Genomic DNA, 16,145 nt, shown 5'->3' with positions numbered 1-16,145 from the left:
CTCCTTGGATTCGGAACAAGAGTTAATGATACAGCCACACATGTGGAGAGCGATGCATAGGCAACAACAACTGAGATATTATTATCGAAGAAAATGAGGCCACCTGTGGTTGGGTGGGGCTGTGGTCATTAGTGAGGCTGCTATAAATAGCAGCCTGTGGGTTTGGCCATTGTGGAGGATTATCTGATCGTTGTGTTTCGTGACTGCTTTGCTGACTTTGACTTTTTGTGTGCTGATTTTTCCACGCTTTGAAACTAAACCAGAGCAAAGTGTGTTTCACTTTGTGAAAGAAGAAGGACTGTGAATTGCCTCACAGCTGCAAGCTAAGTATCACAGAACTGATAAGAGACTTGTACAAATTACCAGTTTGTTTGGAGACGAGTGCTCTTGGCTATACCAAAAGAGGGCTTAGTTTAACTGAATTTTCATTATAAAGAACATTGTTTTGAATTTTCAAACGTGTGTGTGTCTGACATTTGTATCTGTGAATTTTCGGGAGGATTCTACCAGAGAGCCCGACAGAACACTTCCTTCCTTCATTCCCCTCTCTCCTCCATTCCTAGTTTTACTTACCCCCAGAACCCGCAAGGCCAACGGGGCAGCAAGCTGGCGGCTTCAAGTGGAGGGTACCAATACAGTGATCCCTCAAGTTTCGCGATCTCGAGCTTCGGGAAATGCTATACTGTATCATGATTTTTCCCACGATGACGTCACTCTCTTCCTTCCTCTTGCTCTCGAGCGGCAAACGGCAGGCGGGTGAACGGGGCGAGCGGCAAACGGCAGGCAGGCGGGTGAACGGGCGAGCAGCAAACGGCAGGCGGGCGGGTGAACGGGCGAGCGGCAAACGGCAGGCGGGCGGGTGAACGGGCGAGCGGCAAACGGCGGGTGGGCATCAGCGAGGATCCGAGGCGGCGGGGAAGACCCAGGGAAGGTTCCTTCGGCCGCCCAGCAGCTGGTCTGCTCGGTAGCGCAGCAGCAGCGAGGAGCCGAAGATCGGGGTTTCCCCTTTGCGTGGGTGGCTGGGAAACCCCGATCTTTGGCTCCTCGCTGCTGCTGCGCTACCGAGCAGATCAGCTGCTGGGCGGCCGAAGGAACCTTCCCTGGGTCTTCCCCGCCGCCCACACGCAAACCCCACCATCTGCGCATGCGCGGCCATGAAAAAAAGGGCGCGCATGCGCAGATGGTGTTTTTACTTCCGGAACCCTACATCGCGAAAAATCGATTATCGCGAGGGGTCCTGGAACGGAACCCTCGCGATAATGGAGGGATCACTGTACTCCGAGAATTAAAGAGGGGGGATCGGGAGGCTGGGATGGGAGTGGACGGTTGGGATTGTGGGGGGAGGAGGAGAGTTAAAACGCACATTATTGTACATCGGGCGGCCCCAGAAAACCCTTGGTATGCAAAAAACCCACGGAGTATTTTTTTAATAATATTTTTTGAAAAAACGTAGTATAGACTTTTCGCAAATGTCGGACCCGCGAAAGTCAAGGGAACGCTGTATTAGATTAGTTTTGTATGTTTTGTTTCTATATTTATTCTGTGAGCTGCCCTGAGTTTTTGGAGAAGAAAAGCATACTATTATTATTATTATTATTATTATTATTATTATTATTATTATTACTATTATTAGTAATTAGGGAGAGCCTTCTCTGTGGCGGCACCGACTCTCTGGAACCAACTCCCCCCGGAGATCAGAACTGCCCCTACTCTTCCTGCCTTCCGTAAACTCTTCAAAACCCACCTTTGCCGTCAGGCATGGGGAAACTAAACATCTCCCCCTGGGCACGTTGAATTTATATATGGTATGCTTGTGTGTGTGTATGTTAATATAGGGTTTTTTTTTTAATTTATAATATTTTAATTAATTGGATTATGTATTGGATTGTTTTTTCACTTGTTGTGAGCCGCCCCGAGTCTTCGGAGAGGGGCGGCATACAAATCCAAATAATAAATAAATAAATAAAATATTATTACTATTATTATTATTATTATGCTCAACGGGCTACAAGAATGGTGGAAGGTCTTAAGCATAAAACGTATCAGGAAAGACTTCATGAATTCAATCTGTATAGTCTGGAGGACAGAAGGAAAAGGGGGGACATGATCGAAACATTTAAATATGTTAAAGGGTTAAATAAGGTTCAGGAGGGAAGTGTTTTTAATAGGAAAGTGAACACAAGAACAAGGGGACACAATCTGAGGTTATTTGGGGGAAAGATCAAAAGCAACGTGAGAAAATATTATTTCACTGAAAGAGTAGTAGATCCTTGGAACAAACTTCCAGCAGTGGTTGGTAAATCCACAGTAACTGAATTTAAACATGCCTGGGATAAACATATATCCATCCTAAGATAAAATACAGGAAGTAGTATAAGGGCAGACTAGATGGACCATGAGGTCTTTTTCTGCCGTCAGTCTTCTATGTTTCTATGTTTCTATGATTGAAACATTTAAATATGCTAAAGGGTTAAATAAGGTTCAGGAGGGAAGTGTTTTTAATAGGAAAGTGAACCCAAGAACAAGGGGACACAATCTGAAGTTAGTTGGGGGAAAGATCAAAAGCAACATGAGAAAATATTATTTTACTGAAAGAGTAGTAGATCCTTGGAACAAACTTCCAGCAGACGTGGTAGATAAATCCACAGTAACTGAATTTAAACATGCCTGGGATAAACATATATCCATCCTAAGATAAAATACAAAAATAAGGGCAGACTAGATGGACCACGAGGTCTTTTTCTGCCGTCAATCTTCTATGTTTCAATGACGTTGCAGGCCCCATCCGTCGCTTCAGTCGCCACCTCAGTCGGCCGCCATCTTCTGCCCTACCATCCACATCTCAGACTTTACACCTCCAGGGCTCGAGTTTCACACACCCCGGTCCAGTCACCGGCATCCAGGCACAGGCAAGCAAGCCCTGGCACGATTGACAATGCGTGGGCAGGTAAGCAGTTAAGCGTTGGTACGGTTCTTTGTAGTTTTCTGATGTTAACCGTCAATACCAGCCACGGAGGACTCCTCTCATTCTTCTCCTCCTTGGTAAGTTTTTCTATTTCTTGACAATCATTAAGAATCCTTGCTTGTATCTTTTATATCTTCTGTTTCTGGAACTCCTAGTTTTTCTTGTACTTTTCCCTCCTCGGTCAGAATTCCACATAGAACTTGTGTAGCCATAGCCAACAAATTATTAGTAAAATAAGATTTGTATGGACTTTGTGTGTGCTGCACTCTTTGTGGTCCATGGCTGGAGCAGAACAAAATGATTGCCCCATCTCTTCTTTAAAACTTCCAGTGATGGATGTCAATGTAATCAAAGATACAATTGATGGAAATGTATACAGTGTCATCCCCAAATCCCCAATAATTTACCCTTAGATTATCTACGGTTGACCTATCCAGATTCCTAAGAGGTCAGTAAGGGGCGAGTACAAGTGCACTAGAGTGCCTTCTGTCCCCTGTCCTATTGCTCTCCTATATCTCCTATACCTTTCTTCTATTCCTATATCTCTTCTTCTATTCTTTCATTGATATGTTCTATTACTTTATCTTCTTTTCTATTCTTTCTTAGATATATTTTTACTATGAGTATCTCCTCTACAACCTTCATCATGTATTTTACTATGTGTACAGTATATAGATATATACCCACTAAATCCCTCATTGTGTATTGGACAAAATAAATAAATTAATAAATATACAAGATGTTGATTCACCTATAAGCATGAATATATGTTGTATGGAAAAAAATAAAAAAGCACCAATAAATATATTAGTAAAAAAAAAGCTTCCAGTGTTGGAGCATCTATAAGTTCTGGAGGCAAGTAGTTCCACTGATCACCGTATTTTCCGGAGTATAAGATGCACCTCTTTCTTCCCTAAAAGAGGCTGATAATAATTTGCGTGCGTCTTATACTCTGAATGTAGCCTCTTCTCTTTTTTTTCTCCCAGCCCTAACTATCTTCCCAGTTCTGACTTTGCAGGTTCTTTCATTGTTTCTATCTGGGAAGAATGTTTTCCAAGCCCTAAGTCTTTGCAGGGTTTTTTTCATTACTCTAATTTGCTCAGAGTAAGTTTCTTTCCAGCCTTAACCAGGTGCTAACGATGTTTCCAGCTCTTACCAGCTTGCAATCTCTTTCATTGTTACTCTCTGCAAAGAATGTTTTCCAAGCCCTAGGTCTTTGCAGGGTTTTTTCCATTGCTCTGCTTGGTCCAAATGTTTCTTTCCAGGTGCTAATGATATTCCCAGCTCTTATTGGGTTGCAAGCTCTTTCATTGTTACTCTCTCAAAATAAAGGTTTTTTAAACCCTAACCAGGGGATAAATTAATATGCTGAAACTGACCCCACTAAGGATGCTAGTCAGATGAATACCTGGTAAGCAGATTCTTTTCCCTATTTTCCTTCCCAAAATGTAAGGTGCATCTTATACTCCGATGCGTCTTATACTCTGAAAAATACAGTAAATATAATAAATAAATAAATAAGTAAGTAAATAAATTCCCCATTGGAGTCAACTTATTTTCTAAAGCATCTGAAGAGCAGAAAAAGAAGCAATGGATGGAAACCACAGGTCCATGATGGAAAACCTATGGCACATGTGCCACAGGTGGCACATAATAATTAATAATAATAATATATTTATTTATTTTATTTATTTATTTATTTATTTAGATTTGTATGCCGCCCCTCTCCGCAGACTCGGGGCGGCTCACAACAAGTGAAAAAAAGACAGTTTGCGACAAATCTAAATCTAAATCTAAATTATTATTAGATAAATAGATTTATCTAATAGATAAATAGATTAGATTTGTACGCTGCCCTTCTCCGAGGCCTCTGAGCGGCTCACAACAAATAATACATGAGATACAAATCCAATATTAAAAATAATTTTAAAACTCTTATAAAAAAACAATCAGACAGATCAGACAAACCATACATGAAATAGAACAGCTAGTAGGGGTATGTCAGTTTCCCCAAGCCTGGTGACAAAGGTGAGTTTTCAGAACTTTGCGAAAGGCAAGGAGGGTGGGGGCAGTTCTGATCTCAGGGGGGAGTTGATCCATCTTAAGATAAAATATAGGAAATAGTATAAGGGCAGACGAGATGGACCATGAGGTCTTCTTCTACCACCAATCTTCCATGTTTCTATGTCCTTCCTTCTCTAGTCCCTTAGTATGATCCTTCATTACTTTTAAAATAGGAAATAATTAAATAGTATGTTTTTACCCATAGACACTTTAATCATTTAAACCATCATCTAGAACTGAACTTTTATAGCAATGAATGAAAATTGAACTACTTGCTTAATATGTTATCCTATTGAAGCTTGTGGGCTCAGTACGAAACCTTAAAATGTGGCTGGGCTCCTCAACAAATAATGCTGTCTATCATTTGTCCTTTTTGTGGCTATTCAAATAATGGGACTTAATCAACCGAAATAGAGTCCAAGCACCTATTTGAAAACTTATCTTGGTTGGTAAGCTACTCCCACCCCGTCACATGACCTTTAAGCCACCCTCGGTCACATCATCATCATCATCATCATCATTATTATTATTATTATTATTATTATTATTATTATTATTATTATTATTATTATTTTATTATATTATTATATATTATTATGTATTATGATGATGATGATGATGATGATGATGATGATGATGATGATGATTATCACTGCTCACAGTCACTCATGCCCTCATCACCTCGAGGCTCAACTACTGTAACGCTCTCTACATGGGGCTACCTTTGAAAAGTGTTCGGAAACTTCAGGTCGTGCAGAATGCAGCTGCGAGAGCAATCATGGGCTTTCCCAAATATGCCCATGTTACACCAACACTCCACAGTCTGCATTGGTTGCCGATCAATTTCCGGTCACTATTTCCGGACCTATAAAGCCCTTCATGGCATCGGACCAGAATATCTCAGGGACCGCCTTCTGCCGCACGAATCCCAGCGACCAGTTAGGTCCCACAGAGTGGGTCATCTCCGGATCCCGTCAACTAAACAATATCGCTTGGCGGGACCCAGGGGAAGAGCCTTCTCTGTGGCGGCCCCGGCCCTCTGGAACCAACTCCCCCCAGAGATTAGAATAGCCCCCACCCTCCTTGCCTTTCGTAAGCTTCTTAAAACCCACCTCTGCCGCCAGGCATGGGGGAATTGAGATACTCTTTCCCCCTAGGCCTTTACAATTTTATGCATGGTATGTCTGTACGTATGTTTGGTTTTGTAATAAGGGTTTTTAACTGTTTTAGTATTGGATTATTATTATATGCTGTTTTATTGCTGTTGTTAGCCGCCCCGAGTGTGCGGAGAGGGGCGGCATACAAATCCAATAAATAAATAAATATTTTTTATTTATTAAATTTTATTTATTAAATTTGTATGCCGCCCCTCTCCGTAAACTTATTATTATTATTATTATTATTATTATTATTAATTGGACTTGTATTGGACATGATTGTCAAGTCAATCCTACCCGGTCACATGACCATCAAGCCACACCCTCAAAATAAGCCACACCCACAGTATGGCAGACAAAATTTTGACAGCCCATCACTGGCCTGGAGGACTATCGGCAGAGCTTACTAGTTGGCAAAGGCGAGTTAAGAATAATTAACAAACCGAGATGGGAAGCCCATGGATGACTAAACCATGACACATTACCTATGCTAATTAGAAGGAGATGGTTATGTTGCAAGACCAGAAACGACACTGGGTGTAATTTTACGGATGCCAAAGCTTTGCACCATGAAACATGGGCCATTCATTAACGCATCTGGGTGAAAAGCAACCTTTGGGGACAGGAATGCAATGGACGCTATGATGAGGATGTTCGTCCATCGTGTCGGAAAAGGACCTTGACATCTGGGGATGTCAAGACTTGCGCGTGAATTGGGTTAAAGTGAGGGAGAGGCGCGCATAGTCAGCCTCGCTCTCTCTTCCTAGAAACATAGAAACATAGAAGACTGATGGCTGAAAAAGACCTCCTGGTCCATCTAGTCTGCCCTTATATTATTTCATGTATTTTATCTTAGGGTGGATCTATGTTTATCCCGGGCATTTTTAAATTCAGTTATTGTGGATTTGCCAAGCACATCTGCTGGAAGTTTGTTCCAAGCATCTACTACTCTTTCAGTCAAATAATATTTTCTCACGTTGCTTCTGATCTTTCCCCCAACTAACCTCAGATTGTGTCCCCTTATTCTTGTGTTCACTTTCCTATTAAAAACATTTCCCTCCTGAACCTTATTGAACCCTTTAACATATTTAAATGTTTCGATCATGTCCCCCCTTTTCCTTCTGTCCTCCAGACCAGTGTTTTTCAACCAGTGTGCCATGGCACACTAGTGTGCCGTGAGACATGGTCAGGTGTGCCGTGGGGAAATTAAATGGGTCCCAAAACTACGGCCCGCATGCCGGATACAGCTTGCGGAGGCCATTTATCCAGCCCGATGCCAGCCGACTCCCCTCACAATCCCTCCAGCTATCAGCGACAGGAAGAGTGGAGGCACAGGGAACGCTCACTGACCAATCACCTTTTAGGATTAATCCCAACCACTAGTGATGAACCAATAGCAGGCCACCTCTCATCCACATCCAGGAAGGTCCCCGCTCGGGCTGCGGTGCACTTGTCATTGTGTGGCCGCGGCGAGTAGTTGAAGCTGCTACTCCTTCCCATGGTCCCGATTTCTAATCCTGGTCAGGACTGGAGGGAAATGTTGTCACCACTAGATGAAGCCTCAGCCTCAGCTGGTTATGTCTACCCTGATGGTGTATAATATGTACTGTGTTAGAGTGTCATTTTGTGTCATTTTGGTTGGTGGTGTGCCCCAGGATTTTGTAAATGTAAAAAATGTGCCACGGCTCAAAAAAGGTTGAAAATCACTGCTCCAGACTATACAGATTGAGTTCATGAAGTCTTTCCTGATCAGTTTTATGCTTAAGACCTTCCACTATTTTTGTAGCCCGTCTTTGGACCCATTCAGTTTTATCCATATCTTTTTGTAGGTGAGGTCTCCAGAACTGGACACAGGATTCCAAATGTGGTCTCACCAATGCTCTATCTATCTATCTATCTATCTATCTATCTATCTATCTATCTATCTATCTATCTATCTTGTCTTGTCTTGTCTTGTCTTGTCTTGTCTTGTCTTGTCTTGTCTTGTCTTGTCTTGTCTGTCTGTCTGTCTGTCTGTCTGTCTGTCTGTCTGTCTGTCTGTCTATCTATCTATTTATCTATCTATCTAGTATAGGATAGTAGTTTATATAAACATTGCATTGGCATCCTTCAGTCTTGAAAGACTATGGTATCATGCTCTGGATTCCCCCAGAGCATGAAGCCCGGGTAGGTTAGGGTTGGAATATACATTGCTCAAAAAAAAATAAAAGAAACCCTCAAAGAACACATCCTAGATCTGAACGGATGAAATATTCTCATTGAATACTTCGTTCTGTACAAAGTTGAATGTGCCCAACAGCAGGTGAAATTGATTGTCCATCAGTGTTGCTTCCTAAGTGGACAGTTTGATTTCACAGAGGTTTGGTTTACTTGGAGTTATATTCTGTTGTTTAAGCGTTCCTTTTATTGTATTTTTTTTTGGCAGTATATAAACTGCTCCCCCTTTTCTTCTTTCTTTCCTTCCTTCCTTACTTTCTTCTTTCCTCCCTCCCTTCCTTCCTTTCTTTTCTTCTTTCTTTCTTTCTTTCTTTCCTCCCTTCCTTCCTTCTTTTCTCCATTTTCCTCCCTCCCTTCCTTCCTTTCTTTTCTTCTTTCTTTCTTTCTTTCCTCCCTTCCTTCCTTCTTTTCTCCATTTTCCTCCCTCCCTTCCTTCCTTGCTTTTCTTCTTTCTTTCTTTCATTCCTTCCCCTTTTCTTTCCTTCCTTCCTTCTTTCTCTTCCTCCCTCCCTCCCTCCCCTCCTCTCCCTCCTCCATTTCTTTTCCTTCCACAAACTCCTTTCCAGACTTGATTATGTTACTCGTGAAATGAAATGTCTGCAAGAAAGCAACCAAGCACAGAGACCACCAAGGACCCCATAATCCCCTTCTTCCTCCCCACAAACCCTCCTCCCTTCTAGCACTGATGATGTTACCTAGTTGGGACATGAAACGTCTGCGAAGAAACTCCCCTCCCCCCAGCTCAGAGAGCGCCAAAAACCGCACCTATCCCAGTTTTGCATTGGCAGTTCTGTGTTAGCAAAAACTTCAGAAGAGAAGGATTTAGGGGTAATGATTTCTGACAGTCTCAAAATGGGTGAACAGTGCAGTCAGGCGGTAGGGAAAGCAAGTAGGATGCTTGGCTGCATAGCTAGAGGTATAACAAGCAGGAAGAGGGAGATTGTGATCCCACTATATAGAATGCTGGTGAGACCCCATTTGGAATACTGTGTTCAGTTCTGGAGACCTCACCTACAAAAAGATATTGACAAAATTGAACGGGTCCAAAGACGGGCTACAAGAATGGTGGAAGGTCTTAAGCATAAAACGTATCAGGAAAGGCTTCATGAACTCAATCTGTATAGTCTGGAGGACAGAAGGGAAAGTGGGGACATGATCGAAACATTTAAATATGTTAAAGGGTTAAATAAGGTTCAGGAGGGAAGTGTTTTTAATAGGAAAGTGAACACAAGAACAAGGGGACACAATCTGAAGTTAGTTGGGGGAAAGATCAAAAGCAATATGAGAAAATATTATTTTACTGAAAGAGTAGTAGATCCTTGGAACAAACTTCCAGCAGACGTGGTTGGTAAATCCACAGGAACTAATTTAAACGTGCCTGGGATAAACATCTATCCATCCTAAGATAAAATACAGGAAATAGTATAAGGGCAGACTAGATGGACCATGAGGTCTTTTTCTGCCGTCAGTCTTCTATGTTTCTGTTTATCTTCCAAAGCTCCCCAAATTTTTCAGACCTTTAAATCCAAGGGTTTAAAATGGACCAGGGTTGTGGCCAATTTTATTTCTTATTCCTCAGCCAAGGAAAACCACTCGGCTCTTATGGGGAGCCGTGTTTATACAACGCTGGACTCAACCGCCCGGCCTTTTCTTTGCTGATTTTAAAAACATAAAAATAACAGGTTTTGCTTTTCCTTCGTGTCGGACAAATGATGAATCCCTCTTTTGTTGAATGTACTTCTTCAAGTGGAGAAATTTGTGACGGTGGTTGTCGGTCAAGGTTTCCACTGCAAGGCAATTCAGTTGCTAAGTGAGTTTTGCCCCATTTCGCCACCTTTTTAAAAAAATACATTTTATTATTTTAAAAAGCTACATATGTAATGTCTATTTACAAAAATAAGTTACCATATAAAAATAGGTTACCATAATAATGGAAGTAATAACAGGCAAACAAGCAGAGACAAAAAAGCAGGCAAAAAACAAACAAACAAAAACAAAAACGAGAAAAAAACACCATTTAAAAAGAGAGAAATATCTTATTTCTGTCTTAACTGACCCAATCTTAATTGTTTCTTATCTAATTTTATGCATGTTCTGTTGAACTCTCTGGTAGAATCCTCCCAAAAATTCACAGGTACAAATTTCAGACACACACACACACGTTTGAAAATTCAAAACAATGTTCTTTATAATGAAAATTCCCTTAAACCAAGCCCTCTTTTGGGATAGCAAAGAGCACTCGTCTCCAAACAAACTGGCAATTTGTACAAGTCCCTTATCAGTTCTGAGATACTTAGGTTGCAGCTGTGCGGCAATTCACAGTCCTTCTTCTTTCACAAAGTGAAACACACTTTGCTCTGGTTTAGTTTCAAAGCGGGGAAAAATCAGCACACAAAAGGTCAAAGACAGTAAAGCAGTCACGAAACACAAGGATCAGATAATCCTCCACAATGGCCAAACCCACAGCCTGCTCTTTAAAGCAGCCTCACTAATTACCACAGCCCCACCCAACCACAGGTGGCCTCATTTTCTTTGATAATAATCCCTCAGTTGTTGTTGCCTATGCATCGCTCTCCGCATGCGTGGCTGTATCATTAACTCTTGTTCCGAATCCAAGGAGGAGCTAGGTAAATGCTCTCCTTCTGAGCTGTCTGCCACACTCTCCTCCTCCCTGTCACTCATGTCTTCTTGGTCAGAGGAGCCTTCATCAGCAGATTCCACCGGGGGCAAAACAGGCCTGCAGCATGTGGATGTCTCCCCCACATCCACAGTCCTTGGGGCAGGAACTGGGCCAGAGCTAACCACAACACATATACTCTACCATGTCTGCGAGGTCTCAAAGTTTAACATCTCTATACTATCTTCCTTCTTTAAGCAGAGAAATTTGCGACGGCGGTTGTCACCCAAGATTTCAACTACCATGCGAGGCAGTTGTCAAGTGAATTTTGCCCCATTTCGCGATCTTTCGTTGTTAAATGAATCACTGCCGCTACTGTGAACCGTGCAGTTGTTAAGTGAATCTAGTTTATTTATTTTATTTATTTATTTGTTTGTTTGTTTTGTCCAATGCACAATAATACACAATGAGGGTTTTAGAGGATATAATCAGGTAGAATGTATTAGAGGGAGAATAGAGGAGAAAATAAAGGAGTGAAATATAACTATGAGAGAATAGCAGAAAAAGATATAGAGATAGAAGAGAAGATATAGGAGATATAGGAGAGACTATAGGACAGGGGACGGTAGGCACTCTGGTGCACTTATGTTGTGAATGCTTCATCCCTGGCAGTTTTTAATGAGTGGATTGTCTCCCCTAGTCCTTCTCTTCACTAGACTAGACATACCCAATTCCATTCTTCATATGTTTTAGCCTCCAGTCCCCTAATCCTCTTTGTTGCTCTTCTCTGCACTCTTTCTAGAGTCTCAACATCCTTTTGGCATCGTGGCGACCAAAACTGAATGAAGTATTCCAAGTGTGGCCTTACCCAGGCCTTATATGGCCGGTATTCACACTTTCTCTGTGTGTGGTATATTACCACGCTGCGTCTTAATAATGTTGTGGTTAGCTCTGGCCCAGCTCCTGCCCCAAGGACTGTGGGTGTGGGGAAGACATCCACATGCTGAAGGCCTGTTTTGTCCCTGGTGGAATCTGCTGATGAAGGCTCCTCTGACCAGGAAGACATGAGTGACAGGGAGGAGGAGAGTGTGGCAGACAGCTCAGAAGGAGATCAATTATCTAGCTCCTCCTTGGATTCAGAACAAGAGTTAATGATACAGCCACGCATGCGGAGAGCGATGCATGGGCAGCAACAACTGAGAGATTATTATCAAAGAAAATGAGGCCACCTGTGGTTGGGTGGGGCTGTGGTCATTAGTGAGGCTGCTATAAAGAGCAGCCTGTGGGTTTGGCCATTGTGGAGGATTATCTGATCGTTGTGTTTCGTGACTGCTTTGCTGACTTTGACCTTTTGTGTGCTGATTTTTCCCCGCTTTGAAACTAAACCAGAGCAAAGTGTGTTTCACTTTGTGAAAGAAGAAGGACTGTGAATTGCCTCACAGCTGCAAGCTAAGTATCACAGAACTGATAAGGGACTTGTACAAATTACCAGTTTGTTTGGAGACGAGGGCTCTTTGCTATCCCAAAAGAGGGCTTGGTTTAAGTGAATTTTCATTATGAAGAACATTGTTTTGAATTTTCAAACGTGTGTGTGTCTGAAATTGTATCTGTGCATTTTTGGGAGGGTTCTACTAGAGCTCAACAGAACAAATAATAATAATAACAACAAAATTGGAAGGGACCTTGGAGATCTTCTAGTCCAACCCCCTGCTTAGGCAGGAAACCCTATACCATTTCAGACAGATGGTTATCCAACATCTGCTTAAAAACTTGCAGTGCTGGGGCATTCACAACTTCTGGAGGCAAGGTGTTCCACAGATTAACTGTTCTACCTGTCAGGAAATTCCTCCTTAGTTCTAAGTTGCTTCTCCCCTTGTTTAGTTTCCACCCATCGCTTCTTGTCCTGCCCTCAGGTGCTTTGGAGAATAGCTGGGCTCCTTCTTCTTTGTGGCAATGCATCTTCCACGCAAGATGTTTCTCCATGGAGCAAAAAGCCGCTTCCACTCCCATTTGCCAAACACAAGCTTCCCAAAATCCCCCCCCCACTTGCCAATGAGGACTAGGACCTTGCGATAAACCAACCGCTTCTAAGGCAGCCACCGCTTTTCTGGGCCAGGGCTATTTTTAATGGACTTGGCAGAAGGATCCCGTTGCATAACAGCTCCTGCAAACCTCATCCGTAGTTTGACCCCCGTGACTATTAATCTTAGAAACATCCCGCCGCCCAAATCAACTTCCCACCCACGTCTATATCCACGTCCGAATTTCCCAACCGGCTGCTCCTCCCCGTCTTTTATTGGTTCTGGGCAGGCTCGCTCACTCTGCCCTTTGCCCAAAAGTAATCGGACTGTGAAGACCGACCGTCCAGGAATCCTGATCTGCTGGAAGTCCGTCCTGCAGCGGATGAATTGAGGTCAAGGAAAACAACCCCCTTTTTTTTTTTCTTTAGGACCCTCCAAAAAGTCCTTTTGCCCTCCACCTCCGCCTTGACCTATGGATCGAGGGGCTTCAGACTTGGAGAAGCCCCCGCTCGGCCCTTCATCCGACGAAGATCCCCAAAGTTCGGTTCCTCCTTGCTGCAAGAAATTATGTCGGCTATTTCCGTCCAATTTCTGGGAAGAGGTGAAGAAGATTTTGGTGATGGCCGGACCATTGGTAAGTCTTCCTCTCATTTGCAAAGTTGCAGCACACAAGAGAAGTGCATTGGCAGTTCTGTGTTAGCAAAAACTTCAGAAGAGAAGGATTTAGGGGTCGTGATTTCTGACAGTCTCAAAATGGGTTAAACAGTGTGGTCGGGCGGTAGGAAAAGTAAGTAGGATGCTTGGCTGCATAGCTAGAGGTATAACAAGCAGGAAGAGGGAGATTATGATCCCACTATATAGAATGCTGGTGAGACCCCATTTGGAATACTGTGTTCAGTTCTGGAGACCTCACCTACAAAAAGATATTGACAAAATTGAACGGGTCCAAAGACGGGCTACAAGAATGGTGGAAGGTCTTAAGCATAAAACGTATCAGGAAAGACTTAATGAACTCAATCTGTATAGTCTGGAAGACAGAAGGAAAATGGGGGACATGATCGAAACATTTAAATATGTTAAAGGGTTAAATAGGGTTCAGGAGGGAAGTGTTTTTAATAGGAAAGTGAACACAAGAACAAGGGGACACAATCTGAAGTTAGTTGGGGGAAAGATCAAAGGCAACATGAGAAAATATTATTTCACTGAAAGAGTGGTAGATCCTTGGAACAAACTTCCAGCAGACATGGTTGGTAAATCCACAGTAATTGAATTTAAACATGCCTGGGATAAACATATATCCATCCTAAGATAAAATACAGAAAATAGCATAAGGGCAGTCTAGATGGACCATGAGGTCTTTTTCTGCCGTCAGTCTTCTATGTTTCTATGTTTCTAAGTTAGCCGCCCCGAGTTTTCGGAGAGGGGCGGCATACGAATCTAATAAATACAAATACCAATACCCACAAAATAACAGAGTTGGAAGGGAACCTCAGAGGTAATAATAATTATAATAATGATAATTTATAATATATAATATAATATTTATTATAATTATAATAATAATGAGCCGGGCTGGCGCAGCAGGTAGAGGGCTGTACTGCAGGCCACTGAAGCTGACTGTAGATCTGTAAGTCAGTGGTTTTATTTATTTATTTATTTAGATTTGTATGCCGCCCCTCTCCGCAGACTCGGGGCGGCTCACAACAAAGTGAAAAACAATTTACAACAAATCTAAATTCTAAGTTCAAATCTCATCAAGGTTGACTCAGCCTTCCATCCTTCCGAGGTGGGTCAAATGAGGACCCGGATTGTGGGGGCAATAGGCTGGCTCTGTTAAAAAGTGCTATTGCTAAGATGTTGTAAGCCGCCCTGAGTCTAAGGGGAAAGGCGGCATAAAAATTGAATAAATAAATAATAATAACAACAGAGGTGGAAGGGACCTTGGAGGTCTTCTAGTCCAAACCCCCTGCGTAGGCAGGAAACCCTACACTACTACAGACAGATGGTTATCCAACATCTTAAAAACTTCGAATGTTGGAGCATCCACAACTTCTGGAGGCAAGCTGTTCCATGGATTAATTGTTCTCACTGTCAGGAAATTTCTTCTTAGATCTAAGTTACAGTACTTCTTGTTTAGTTTCCACCTAAGGTTTGGAGACCTCACCTACAAAAAGATATTGATAAAATTGAACGGGTCCAAAGACGGGCTACAAAAATGGTGGAAGATCTTAAGTATAAAACTTATCAGGAAAGACTTCATGAACTCAATCTGTCGAGTCTGGAGGACAGAAGGGAAAGGGGGACACACGATCGAAACATTTAAATATGTTAAAGGGTTAAATAAGGTTCAGGAGGGAAGTGTTTTTAATATGAAAGTGAATATGAGAACAAGGGGGCTCAATCTGAGGTTAGTTGGGGGAAAGATCAGAAGCAACATGAGAAAATATTATTTTACTGAAAGAGTAGTAGATGCTTGGAACAAACTTCCAGCAGGCGTGGTTGGTAAATCCACAGTAACTGAATTTAAACATGCCTGGGATAAACATGGATCCATCCTAAGATAAAATACAGGAAATAGTATAAGGGCAGAGTAGATGGACCAGGAGGTCTTTTTCTGCCGTCAATCTTCTATGTTTCTATGGTCTTCCAATCCAAGGGTGTTCACATGGGAGATCCAGCACCACTTGAGACAAAGGGTTTGTCCAAACTCTTCTGTCAAAAACCTCCAGTGATGGAGCATCCACAACCTTTGGAGACACTCTGGGCCACCGGGGCTCCTTTTATCAATCAATCAATCAGAATGGAGTGGGAAGGGACCTTGGAGGTCTTCTAGTCCAGCCCCTTGCTCAAGCTGGAGACTCTGTACCATTCTGGAAAAGGTTACTGTCCAGTGTCTTCTTAAAAACAGCACCCACAACACGTAGTGGCAACCAGTTCCACCGTCAGACTTCTATGTTTCTATGTTTCTATGTCCTCAGTGTTGAGAAATTTCTCCTCGGTTCTAAGTTGCTTCTCTCCTTATTTAGTTTCCACCCATTGCTTCTTGTTCTACTCTCAGGTGCTTTGGAGAATAGGTTGATTCCTTCTTCTTTGTGGCAATCCCT

At 42.4% G+C, this 16,145-nt stretch overlaps 1 pseudogene; it reads left to right on the top strand.

Annotated features, from left to right (window-relative positions):
- Positions 1 to 13,413: 13,413 nt before the first annotated feature.
- LOC139155818 (multidrug and toxin extrusion protein 1-like) overlaps positions 13,414 to 16,145 on the top strand; it is a 42,485-nt pseudogene continuing 39,753 nt past the window's right edge.

This window comes from Erythrolamprus reginae, unplaced genomic scaffold, assembly GCF_031021105.1.
Source record: "Erythrolamprus reginae isolate rEryReg1 unplaced genomic scaffold, rEryReg1.hap1 H_68, whole genome shotgun sequence".
Taxonomy (NCBI): domain Eukaryota; kingdom Metazoa; phylum Chordata; class Lepidosauria; order Squamata; family Dipsadidae; genus Erythrolamprus; species Erythrolamprus reginae.
Note: the sequence above shows the minus strand (reverse complement) of the source record. Positions and strands in the feature narration are given on the sequence as shown.